We start from the raw sequence: 13,011 nt of genomic DNA, 5'->3' as shown, positions 1-13,011 counted from the left end.
CTGGCATATTTTCCAAATAAAAGGCAACTGCAAAGACTGAAACAAATACAGGCTCTGTCAAATCATCACTTTGTGGCTTATAAAAAAATTAAAGACTGAAGCAGGTCCAGGTCCAGCTTTGTGCTTTGGCATCTAGAGCAAATCCAGCCAAGATATTACCTCCTGTTGGTGAAAAATGACTTTTTTAGACACGACCAAGAAGCCTCTAATCTCTGGGCAAGGCTACATTACCAGTATTGAAAAAAAAAGAAGAAAAGAAGAGCTATGACTATTAAACTTTGTGTCTTCTTTCTGAAATTGGCCCATAATGTACTAAGTCCTTGATTGCGAACTATCCAAGGGATAATTTCTGAATATGATATGATATGACATGACATGATATGATATAATATGATATAATATGATATGATGTGATATGATATAATATGATATAATGATATGATATAATATGATATAATATATGATATGATATGATATAATATGATATGATGTAATATGATATGATGTAATATGATATGATGTAATATGATATGATGTAATATGATATGATGTAATATGATATGATGTAATATGATATGATGTAATATGATATGATATAATATGATATAATAAAATGTAACATAATGTAATATTATATAATATGCACAGGGATTAATTAAAAACTGTAGATAACATCATATCACCAGAAAAAAATATTATAGAATAATAATATCAAAATAATAATTAAAATAAAATAGATAAGATTCTTTGTCTTCTTTTTAAAGAAGATATGTGTTTAATAGCCAAATAAATTGGAAAATACAATGTAATTAAATATTTTACATTTCCCCTTATTATGCATTTGAAGGTATGAACAAACTGTATGAATGAATTTTTACACCTTGTTAAATAGATTTTATTTCTCATTTTGTATCATCCTTTTCTCTAGTCCTGTGTATATATTTCAATTCTGTTTAAGAATTTTTAAAATGAATGCATACAGAGTATGCAAAATTGTTTCCCTCCTTCATTTCCAATGACCTGATTAATATTGAATGTCTCATTCGCCACAGTGTAAAAGAATGTTACACTGAGCTGTATAATCCTGCAGGAGTAACTAAAAACTTCATCCATACAAAATTTCATGACTCCTATTTTCCTGACTCAAGATAATACATGATTTTGTCCATCGCTGACCCCTTCCTGTGACTTGTAAGATCATTAAAGGACTTTTGAGCACCCTTCTGTGTATCAATTCAGGGTTGAGAGGCTGTATAAGGGGAATGCTTTGTCTGTAGCCATCTATGAACTCAAAAAATGTCTGCGCTTCACCCTGCATCCCATCCGAGCAACGCCTGTCCCGTATCTCCCGATATTGCACCGACAGCACACATCAAAAGGAGTCTAAACTAATCCATTTCTATTCTGTTTGTGATACCACCGGGTATCTCAATTTTCTTATCCCTTTGCTTTTAGGACAACATACCAACTTGTCATTCGTGATCTGAGCCTGTTTTCCAGGTCAACAATTCAATTTCTCAAAGCTTTGGCTTAGCTGTCCAACATTAGTGTTTTGCTCACTGGTGTTTCTCTGTGTGTCTTTTGAGTTCACAGTTCCCAAAGTGTTTTAAAAGAAAACACTGCTAACAGCGTGCACCAAGTTGCCTTGAGACTTTCACAGGGATCCTCTGATGGAAGTCAAATGCAGTTTGACACATCAAATCCGTATCTCCTCCTGATGTGAAATAGAAAGCAACCAGATCTGCCTCACGGGTAGCAGAAGAGGCATAATATTTAGGGCACAGAAGTTATCGGAGAGGCATTTCCCCACCCTGAGGCAATGCAGAGGACTCTGTCTCACTTAAGCTCAATTCTGGCATTCATTTAACACTGTGCTCATGTTTCCCTGCCCCACGGAATCCAAAACCTTGTCTTTAGGGCATTTCTTTCTTCCAAAAAATGCATTTGAGGAAAACTTGATGAAGGTCCATACTTTACTGGCTCTTTTGTGGACTTTTCCCAAAGTAGGCAAAAACAAGCCATGGAAACATGGCAGCTCAACACCAAACCTGCAGCAGTAAGAGTCATTCCACGGCCATGAGAAGCTCGTTACAGTGGCATTTGGCCTTTAGTCATCTTCACGGTCCCCCAGGGATCGATACTGAGCCCCACTCTGTTCAATATCTTCATAAATGACCTGGATGATGGGACTGAAAGCACCTCACCGAGTTTGTTGATGATACTGAACTGGGTGGTGAGGTGGATACATCAGAAGGCAGGCCACCTTACAGAGAGACCACACAGGCTAGGAATATGGGGCTGTATCAAGTTTAACAAAGTGCAAAGTCCTGCACCTGGGACAACATAACACGGGCCCAGTACAGGCTGGGATCTGTGTGGCTGGGGGGCAGCCCTGCTGAGAGGGACAGAGGGGGCCTGGTGGACAGAGGGCTGAACACGAGTTGGCAGTGTGCTGCTGCAGCAATGAAAGGCAAATGGGATCCTGGGCTGCATCTCCAGGGACATTACTAGCAGAGACACAAGATGGGATCATACCTTTCTATTTAGTGCTTGTCAGGCCACCCCTGGGGTACTGTGTCCAGTTCTGGTGCCCACAATTCAAGAAAGACATGGACAGACTGGAGAAGGTCCAAAGCAGGACCACAAAGGTGATCAGAAGGTTGGAGTCTTCCCTGTGAGGAAAGACTGAAGGAGTTAGGTCTCTTCTCCCTGGAGAAGGCTCAAGGGGACCTCAGTATTAGAGGACTTAAATGGTGCCTATAAAAACAACAGAGGCTCTCTCTTCACAAGGAGTCACATGGAGAACACAAGGAACAATGGTACAAGTTGCACCAAAAGAGGTTTCATGGAGACCTAAGAATGGTATTTTTTACTGAGAGAACAACCATTCACTGGAACAAGCTCCCCAGGGATGTGGTGGAGTCCCCAACACTGGAAATTTTCAAGACGCAACTGGACAGGGTATGACATAACCTCATTCAGGCTTCTTATCCCACAAAAGGTTGGACCAGATAATCTTTCGAGGTCCTTTCCACACTGGACTGTTCTATTACTCTGTTATTTGACGACACACATAGTTTTTGCATATAAATTTGCTGCTTCTTTGCCATACCTTCCCTCTTTTTAAAATACATATATGTTATCCCCCTAAGTTTAGAAGAAATAGATTTTCCACCCTTTCCTGCAGAATCCAGCAGTGCACTGCTAAACTGGTGGGTTGGCTTAGCCTATTTTGGAGGGGAATTGCTGAGCACAGCAGCATACCCAAACCACAAATCCAACCACAATCACTGACTTCACAGACTTTGGGTCTTTCGAGAAGAAAATCAACATGATCTAGAAGCAGAATTTGAGAATTTAGTTTTATATTTCAGGTTTAGCCAAAAGCATATTTTTCTTTCTAAATCAAAAGACAACACTAATTGAAATAAGAAGTCTTCTTAACAGAGCAGAACAAAATCCTGAATGCTGGCAGGAAATGTTACTTGTTATAGGCTGCAGCCTGATGCCTTTGCATACTATTTGGCACCTCTCCCCACAAGATCAATAGCTTAATTTTTATTATAAAGATACTAGTCCCATCAGCAAAGGGCAGCAGTTGAGGACTCCATTCAATCTTTTTTAAGCAGAGCAGCTCTGATCATCACCTTATTAAACAAACATCAGATATATCTGTTCTGCAGTTTTAGATAGCTTCTTTCAGGAAAAATCACAGTGAAATTTATTACTGGAGAGCAGCACTATGTAAGTGAATCTTAAGTTTCCCTTTCTGCTCCTCAAGATACCTTTTATTACTCTGTTTTTCAGATAAGCATTTCTAAAGGATGACTTCAGCGTATACTGCTTTTCTTTAATGAATTCTCCTATTATTCAAGGCGTGACAAAGTTGTCCAGGAAACTATGCAAATCTGCAAGAGCCACAGAGAAAAATAACTAATAAACCCAGGCATTTCTCCAAAATGTATACACGCATTAAAAGTCTTACAATCCATGCAAAATATCTGCTCCCCATCTTAAGAGTATTTGGGGGGCCAGAAGCATAAAGCCAGCGGGATGCTCAAAAGCTGGGTTACAGGGTTTCAAAAAATCAATAGTAAGATCTATGAAATGTTGTTTGAATAGAAGTTTTATACCAAACCAATGTAACTAATTAATTAATGGCGAGAATATCTGAAATAAAGATATCACTATTCAGCCTTTTATAGGAAACTATTTCAGGGAATGACGGTATTTTGATCTTCAACAGGAGCCTGAAGGATTTGCTGTCTTCTAAAAACACCTCAGACATGTGGCCATTGGATTCCCCAGTGGGGACTGGATTCCCTTCCCTAGAGGTCTGATTTATTGTAGAGTTGCTGAGACGTTCTACTTCTTTCAGCATTAAAGCATCTCACCCTGTTGAGCTGAATACACTGTTTAGGCTGCAGTAGCAACCATTCCCACACAGAGGACAAAACTGTACTACTGGGCTCAACACACCTGGAAGCATGATTTGCTAAAGGGAAATTGCCTGGCAATAATCCTGACAGCTTCTACTTTCAAATGTGCAAAGTTTATAATTTTAGTCTGCATTATCTTACTGAAACCCCATTTTAGATCAATAATTTAGAAGTAATTACAAGGCTGAGGCTGTATCTAGCACAGTTTCATTATAACATTGTTTTAAGACAAAAATGCATTAATCAACTTTGATTATGAAGTATATCTGATGATTTTCTTATGTGAAGATAGCAGCTCTGTGAAAATAATAGAATTCCCTGGTGCCAACATCTGAAAACATAGGAGTTTGAGAAAACAAATATTCACTCTATTTTTTTTTTTGTTCCTGAGAGAAAATGGTCTGGATGTAGTTACTGATGTAAAAATGTTTATACGCTGGAATTTTTTAAAGTGTGTATTTATACAGAGAGACAGAAGACTGCATAAGAATCAAGATAAGAAAATACAGCCCAGGCTTATTCTATCATTTTAACAAATGTCGAATGAAAATAACATGGACTACAGAAGAGTAAACCCACAATAGCAGGAATCAGAAAAAGAGATTTTTATTTTGCACATTTTCATATGCAGCCCTAGGACAGTATCTGCTCAAATTACTTCTATTTGCCATCTAATGAGCTCCATTATCATCCTCTAAAAGACAACAGCACTGCTTTACTTGCAGAGCAGCAAGGGGGGAAGCAGTGAAGCAGAGATTCTGCATTACTAATGCTCAGTTAGATGTGGAGGTAAAAGAGATTGAAGTGATTATGCTAATGCAACAGTAATGCAAAAGGCATATACTGTGTGTAACCTCCACTTCGGTCTGTAATCCCTGTCCTGGCTTTTGTTCCACAGTGCAGGCTCTGCAGAGCAGCATCCCTCTGGACAGAACAGCATCAGGTCGTCTGGAGGTGGCACGAACCACCAAAAAAAAGCATAGAAACATGGAAAATATTAAACAAGTATTAACTGGTTGGCAAGGCTGCAGTTATTAAGGCTTTAGAAACTTTCTGCACAAACCTGACTCATTAAAAACCTGCACTGAGAAAACCAAAAATTCTAAAGATTCAAGTTTAGTCAAAATCTTTCTTGTAAAACATACATTAAGCCATGGAAAGACTAACGGTAAATATAATTTGGCTGTATTTGTACTAACACCAATTTCAATCCGTTACTCTGTTGTCTTACTTCCTTATTTTCAGTTTTCGGTCAAGTAAGCATCTTCCTATCCAAAAGCATTTAAACTAATATGGAATTTCAAGACCATATGGGATGAAATAATTCATTAAACCCCAAACAGGGTATGCATATACCGATATACAGAAGTACACACAATCTTTTCTAAGGAAAGTAAAAGAATAAAACCATTCTGACTTCTTAATTTTTGCACAGCACTTCTGCCTGTCTGCTAACAACATACCTAAAACCAGAAATAAATCAGATGTACAACTGCTGCACAGCCTAAGTTATATTTATTTGAAGTTTCTTCCCAGTCCCAGAGGAGCCAGTGCTGCCCCAGCATATCTACCATTTGCTGGGGTGTATTTACAGGAACTGAAGCCTCATGTTTGGTGGCTTTTTGGCAGATCCAAGAGATTCATAGAGCCCTGTAGCTGGGGTTAGGAAGCAGATGATGTCCTGTGTCATGGTCTAGCTCAAAGGGGTGCTGGAAGAAGGGGTGCAAAGGGATCCCTTATTTATGCTGCACTATGAAAACACACCACGAGCATCCAGCTCAGTGCACACCCTAGGAGTGGGAAACTGCGGCAGGCAGTGGAAAATGTACTTTATTTCTTTTATTCCCTTCGGAAAATATTAATCCATTCTGCTTACAAAACTATAATTCTCCCCTTATCTCTCCTCTGTAAACCTTCAGCCAAGTCTTTACTGTTGTTTAACCATCTTCGCTTTTTCTAGGCAGATTCCCAGCAGCTACCAGATCAGAGACCCCTCCTGGATCTCCCTCTGCAGAAGGACTGAGTTTGCAGAGGGTGGCTGGGAGTCAGTATTCTCAATTCTAAAGAGCATTTCCCAGTTACACTACCCTCCTCTGACACTGGTGTTTGCTACCTGGAAATACGTTTATTGCAAACAGTGATTCTCTTAGTTGAAGAATCTAAAGGAAAACATTTTATGCAATAAATTCTGAAGTAGAAACAATTCCGCTGGAGGTAAAATAATTTATGGAATTATGCCATTCCCACATTGCTAATCTGTGTCCTAACACTATTAATATACTGAGAAATAAAATTTCAAGATACTTCATTTGATGTTAATACATTCAGAGTTCTCAGGGAATCTTTGCCTTGGATTTAGGGAAAAGGCCATGATGTGGAAGCTTTACACCTCTGTCAGGAAAGGCAGTGGTACTACAAGACTTCTAAGATGGGGCTTTTGTGCTTGGGAAAGACCCTTCAAACGCTTCTTGGCTGTTCATTTCCAAACACCTGAGATGGCCATGTGGTCACTGCACAGCTGACACCACAGCAATACTCCAACGTGGCCAGAATAGCAAGGTTGGAACAAGAATGAACTAATCTGGTCCAAAACCACCTAACTCACAAGTCCGCGGACTTCAGTGTACTCTGCATCTTCACCGCAAGCCACTCAGGTAAAAAAGGGACTTCATAAAGGTGGCAGATTTATCCCACTCACTAACAACAGGGTAATTTAGGTTCTCTAGAGGTCATCATCTTCCACAAAAAATACGGAGAATTTGAGATTCTAGCTCAAATTAACAGAAATATGAAGTGTTACATGTTAACAAGTCCCTAATGAATAAAAGGATTGCAAGCACAATCAATTTAAAGCAGATTAAGCCTGGGATATGCCCAACTCTTCCATACATTTGTTATATACAACCACAACATTAAGCATCAGGGAGCAGCTTGCTCATTTAGGAGACCTCACAAAAAACTGCTCTCACCAGAGATTTTTGTATTTTGGAAACAAAACACTTGACAGAACTGGAATCAATTGATTGATAAGGAAAAAAACTAATAGGGGTGGCTGGCAAGGAGCTCCCCAGCTGAGTGCTAAGATTAATAACAGCTGTCTTTGGGGTTCAAGTAATGCTCTGGCATATCTGAAAGCGACGGACAAAGGATTCCCCTTTTACAGCTTCTCAACCCTCAAGTGGATCAGGGCAGTCTCTTCACTTTTTAATTTAGGAAGAGTTGTCAACAGGCTTTCAAGACTTCTGTGGTGGCCAGGAGATTAATTAGCATGGGAACAACATGGCCAAATCCAAACTGCTCTTTCAAACAGAGAGGGGGAGAAGGGGAATGGAAGAAAGTCATACAGAAGACCACAGGAATTATTTTCTGTACATACTGTATGGGATTTTTTTAGCTTTTTGGCACCAGAATAGAGCTCTGTAAGATTCTTGTTATGTCATTAAAGAAAAACCCAGCTATTTTAACATGAGATCAGAAATATAAGGTGCTGTCACTATTTCTGGAATATTTAAGGAATCTTCCTTCACCAGGGTTTCATTCACTCAAGGAATATACAATAACACCATAATACCACTGCAATACAGATGGGGAAGACTTGCTTTCATTTCTTCACAGTAAATTCTAATACTAGGGGGAAAAAAAAAAAAACAACCCCGCCTAAAAAAGTTTAATACTGAAATTTGCTCTGAAAATATATTTTATCCATCAAAGACTGTTCAAATTTGCCTTCATTTCTGAACTTATATTATTTCCGTTTTATAACTAATACATAGGATGCAGTTTTCAAATAAAATACCTGTTGTTAAAAGAAAACCAGCTTGAGGCCAAATGGAACAATCTGACCCTTTCTTAGAGATTTATTTGCTTTTTTTGGTAACCAAAGCTAAATGCAATTAAAATCAACATGTTCCTGCACAGCAGTCTTGACATACTATAGCATTAAAGAAACCAAATAACCTTCTAATGAGTGTTAAATGTCACTCTAACAATTGATATAAAAGTACCAAAGGAGAGAGTTTTGAATTATTAAATGTAATATGGGTTATTTTTCAAGAATGATGACTCCAGAATCACCAGGGAGTTGCAACTAACAGTAACTGGAAATCTGACATCTGAAATTATTTTAAATAATTAATGGTACCTAGCTATGCTTTACATTTGAGTTTTTATATTGTTTAAAATTAATCATTGGGGGAGGAAAATTAACATCTGCTGACAACCCACTAGCAGAAAGCACAGCTGTTGACAAGCATCTGTTTCCATCAGCCTGGGAAGGGCTTTTGGTTTTCTATAAGAAATTCATAGTTACAAATGATCCACACCTTACAGATGAGGCAGGTGAGATTTACCACCTCCCTTCAATGGCACAATGGGAAACCTTCTCCAAGGCAGCTGCCATGCTGCTCAGCTGTATTTAACTCTGTCTTCAAGAAGTATTTCCACTAAAATTTCTTCTAAAGCTTTGCATGCCTTTGATCTCAGACTACTACATCATTTTTGGGGTAAATCTTCCTTAATTCAAGATACTATGTTTGCTGTTCTTTGATTACAGGGTGCAATCTTTGATGAGGGAGAGCCATGTTTAACATTTCAAGTATCAGTTCTCCAAGACCCCTGTCACAGAGATATCCCTTCTTATATGAAGGCATCAAAAACATTATTTTATCATACACATCCCTCTACACTAGAAAACTTCTACTGACCCTCTTCTTGCTATTCTTGTTCCACTGGTTTATAATTCTGCAAAGAATAAACCTCATGTTTGGTATGTTCAATTCTCTAGGAGGCCCTTGACCAGTAATTTCCCAGTAATTACCCATAACAGAATAAATACATCAGGGACTCATATACACTCAGTATTGCGTCTGGACCAGCTTGCAGTAAGTAGCAGTTACGTAGAATATTCATATGCATCCTGGAGGTGTACATCCTCAACCTCCATTAAATAAAAGTTTATTTTTACTTCCCACTTCAAAATAATTATTTTTGGGGAAAAAAAGAATATCCAGGTAGAACATCTGCAAACATCCCCACTGAAGTGCAGTTTAGCATTACTGTTCCTTACGGTGGAAAATAAATGAACATGTTGATGCTCCTTCGTTCCACCCCTCTGCAGCTCATTGCCTCCCGTGACATAGAGGGAAGTTTGGGGTTTTTTTTGAAATTAAGTGTTCCAGTACATTCCTTGTAATGACACCATTAGCAGATGCTGGTTCACTTCTTTACCTATGCCTGCCTGTGTCCTTGCTACAGGAAGCAATATTATCTGTTATAACCTTACTGCCACTCTCTTTCCTCACACTGTATTTTTGTAAGATGATTCAGAAGTCGCTTCTGAAGATGGCTGATCAAGAAGTCTTTAAATGACACAAATATAAAAATAAACTTCATAACATAAGATGTTTCCAAGTGTCTGGATACTGTTTTATCTAAGATCTGAGGCCAAAGCTATTCAGACTCCCTTTGAACACCACAAATTATCACTTTTATGTATTAGCACAGGAACTAATCTCACCTGTGGCCAACCAGCAGCAAGAGCTCTGCACCACCTCAACACTCTGGACTTTATTACCCTGAGGTTACCAGTAAAGCAATGCTTTATGATACATTTTAAATAACATCTTACAGAATATATTCACCATGCTGTTCATGACTTCTAGCTGAATATAAAAAAAATAATAATTAAAAAGGTATGTAATGAAACAGTAAAGCCTAAGCTTAAAGTTTCATTGCTAATATTTCCATGAAAAGTAGTAATTTCTGGTCAACAGCAACATGATCTCATCTGCTCTGGCAGGGAAAAAATCAGCTTATATGCATTTTATCTTAATTGCCCTAAATTCTGCATGGATTCATTTATTTTTTACTTTGTGGTCTGGGCACATTACTCGCTTCTGAGAACACCTTCCCTTTGCTTTCTTCAACCATGGAAGATGCAGAGTAATGTAAAGCCACACAGCTTCAGCCTCAAGCTTGAGAGCTTGTAAGAGGAATACACAGCTGTACTGCCAGAAGGCGAGAAACAGGTTATGTTTTTCTTGTCCCTTATTTACATTCATGCCAACACACTCATATTAAATGCAGTTTGGTTTAAAATAGAAAGACGTCTCAAGCTCCACCTGGAGCTTTAAAAGAGTTGTAAAGTATCTTGAACATGCAGAACAGCAGCACGTTTTAAGTATCTTTGCCTGAAATGAATGAAACAAAGTAGAAATAGCTTCTGTGATATCAATTACAAAACTATCTGTTCAGCATTTCAATGCATTGGTAAATGTCCATGTAAGTTTTTCATACTGCAAAGAAAATTTACTATTTTGCACTTCCACCCATTCCATAGGAAGCACCACACAAACTTAATGAAACAACCCAATGGAGAAGGCATTTCATTCAGACTGACCTCTTTCTGTTCAGAAAGTTAAAACTTCCCTACATTAAAGAGCAACTGCAGGTCCAGAGGTTTACACACATCAGTACTATTTCAATTTTTGGTACAGATCTACAATCAACAGCAGCAAAAGGTTAGCAACCATGTATCATGGAAAACCGTTCCTTGGAGGACTGACCTTTACGCATATAAAAAAGCATATCTTCTCATCTGCAGGAGGAATGAACTATATCTCAGGACAAAACTGCTGCTGTCAAAAAGAAAAACATAAACCCAACTCTGTCCATCACACCCTCCCTTTCTGCATCCCTATTCTCCATCTCCTTAAGTGGTCATAAATACTCATGTGCTGACATGGTGTTTGCTTTTAGATCTGAATTTGAGTACTGAAGTGCAGCAAGACAATTATATAAGCATGTAGAGTGTGTTGAGAGATTCCCACGGCACTTTTTAAAGCTGCCCTTATAAGAAAGCTGCTGGTCAGTCCCCTCAGATCCACTGTCTCTCCTATAATGTCCCAGTTCTATCAACAACCCAAAAAGAGTTTACAGAGGTACAGCCAGACTATCTTCTATGTGAGGAAATAAAGCCTTTCTGGGTGGATAAAAGTGCAGCAGGTTGCCAGAGAAGCTGTATTCCATCCTCAGAGGTTCCCAGGACCCAGGGCTGCATGAAGCCCTGAGTATCCTGGTCTGACCCCAGAGCTGCCCTGCTTTTAACAGCTTGGACCAGAGACCTCCTGAAGTCCCTTATGACCTGTATTGTTATGGGTGATCATCTTTGCCATTTCATTTGGATGAATTTATTTTTTTTTAATTCAAAATAAATTGCAAGGTTACTGCCTGTTTAATCTTTACCATGGGAGGACTGCACTGGATGTGCAGGGAAAAGTCAATGTGGCAGATGGGAAAGGAGAGAGTAAAGCAGTTCAGGGACTGAAGCGGGTTACATGTGGGCTAGGTAATGAGATCCGTCAACCCTTCCCCTCAGGCAACCTTAAAAGCTTTGGTACCTGAATCCTGGACAAAGTTACCTGGGAAATCAGAGCAGACTTTGTAAGATGTTCCCCATATCCTCACTAGCAGCACTTTTACAGCATGTCACACTGCAACGTCTTCCTCCTCCTCTAATCCCCTTGCAAATCATAGATAGTATCCTGTTTTAGATATATACAATTTTTTACATTAGTTATCCATGACAGAGCACAGGTATTTTATTAGAAAACATATTTCAGTGAGAAAAGTTGTTTTCTGAATAGCTAGGGCTAAGAAGGAATTTCTTGTTCCAACACGCACACATCCAATACAAATACCTAGAAAATGGTAAAAGTACCCAAAACTCTAACTCAGAAAAACAAGCCCTCTTTATTAGTAATGCATTTGTATCTATGCAGAGAATCCTGCGATACCTGGTGAAAGAGATCTAAACATTTTTCCAGGAAAACATACTTTCAGGCCAGGAATCAAACCAATCTGCTCTCCAAAAACAATATTCCCATCTGTGCTTGCACCAAAACGGTAGAGATAGCTATGCATTCATTTGTTCCATGTAAAATTTCAAGTGGAAATGTGCTATATTCCTATAAATGTATGGAACTAATACAGACTTAAAGACGACCTTGTATTCAACATGGCCAGAGTAACCCACCCACCCTTGTGAACACTGATTATGCAGTCCTGGCTGGCATTAAGGTTCCCTGCATTGTACCCCAGCCTTGCTCCAGACAAGTAGAAATGCAACGTTCGGGTGTGCTGAGCAGCATGTTTCATCAATACATCACAACTGCAGAAACACCTGTGCTAAATAACTCTGTATTTATTCAAACCCACAACATGAATAATTTCTCATTACTCATCTGCAATGCCCTGTGGGCCAGAATGCAACAACTGCAGGGAAACAGTGCTTGGCTCACTTTTCTTGCTGAAACTCTAGATCCTGAAGACTTCAATTATATATCTGTGCCATTTATTCCAGATCTTTAACATTCTCCCATTAAAAATGCTATAATATCCCAACCAAGTGTGACTATCTTATGTGGCTCTACTCCTATGAAAGACATTAGCAATGAATACAACTGCTTTTAGGATCATGACAAAGGGGAGAGAAAATGACAATTGTAAGTATGGGATGACTTGGTTATGCCTATATTGTGAACTGATACAATGAAAACAGAGCAAGGACAGGGGG

At 38.8% G+C, this 13,011-nt stretch overlaps 1 protein-coding gene across 2 annotated transcripts in view; it reads right to left on the bottom strand.

The window, feature by feature from the left end:
* Positions 1–13,011, bottom strand: part of PRKG1 (protein kinase cGMP-dependent 1) — a 508,829-nt gene that overhangs the window by 226,055 nt on the left and 269,763 nt on the right. The window lies entirely within an intron of this gene.

This window comes from Falco biarmicus, chromosome 9, assembly GCF_023638135.1.
Source record: "Falco biarmicus isolate bFalBia1 chromosome 9, bFalBia1.pri, whole genome shotgun sequence".
NCBI classification, from domain to species: Eukaryota; Metazoa; Chordata; class Aves; order Falconiformes; family Falconidae; genus Falco; species Falco biarmicus.
This window is presented reverse-complemented; position numbering and strand designations above follow the sequence as displayed.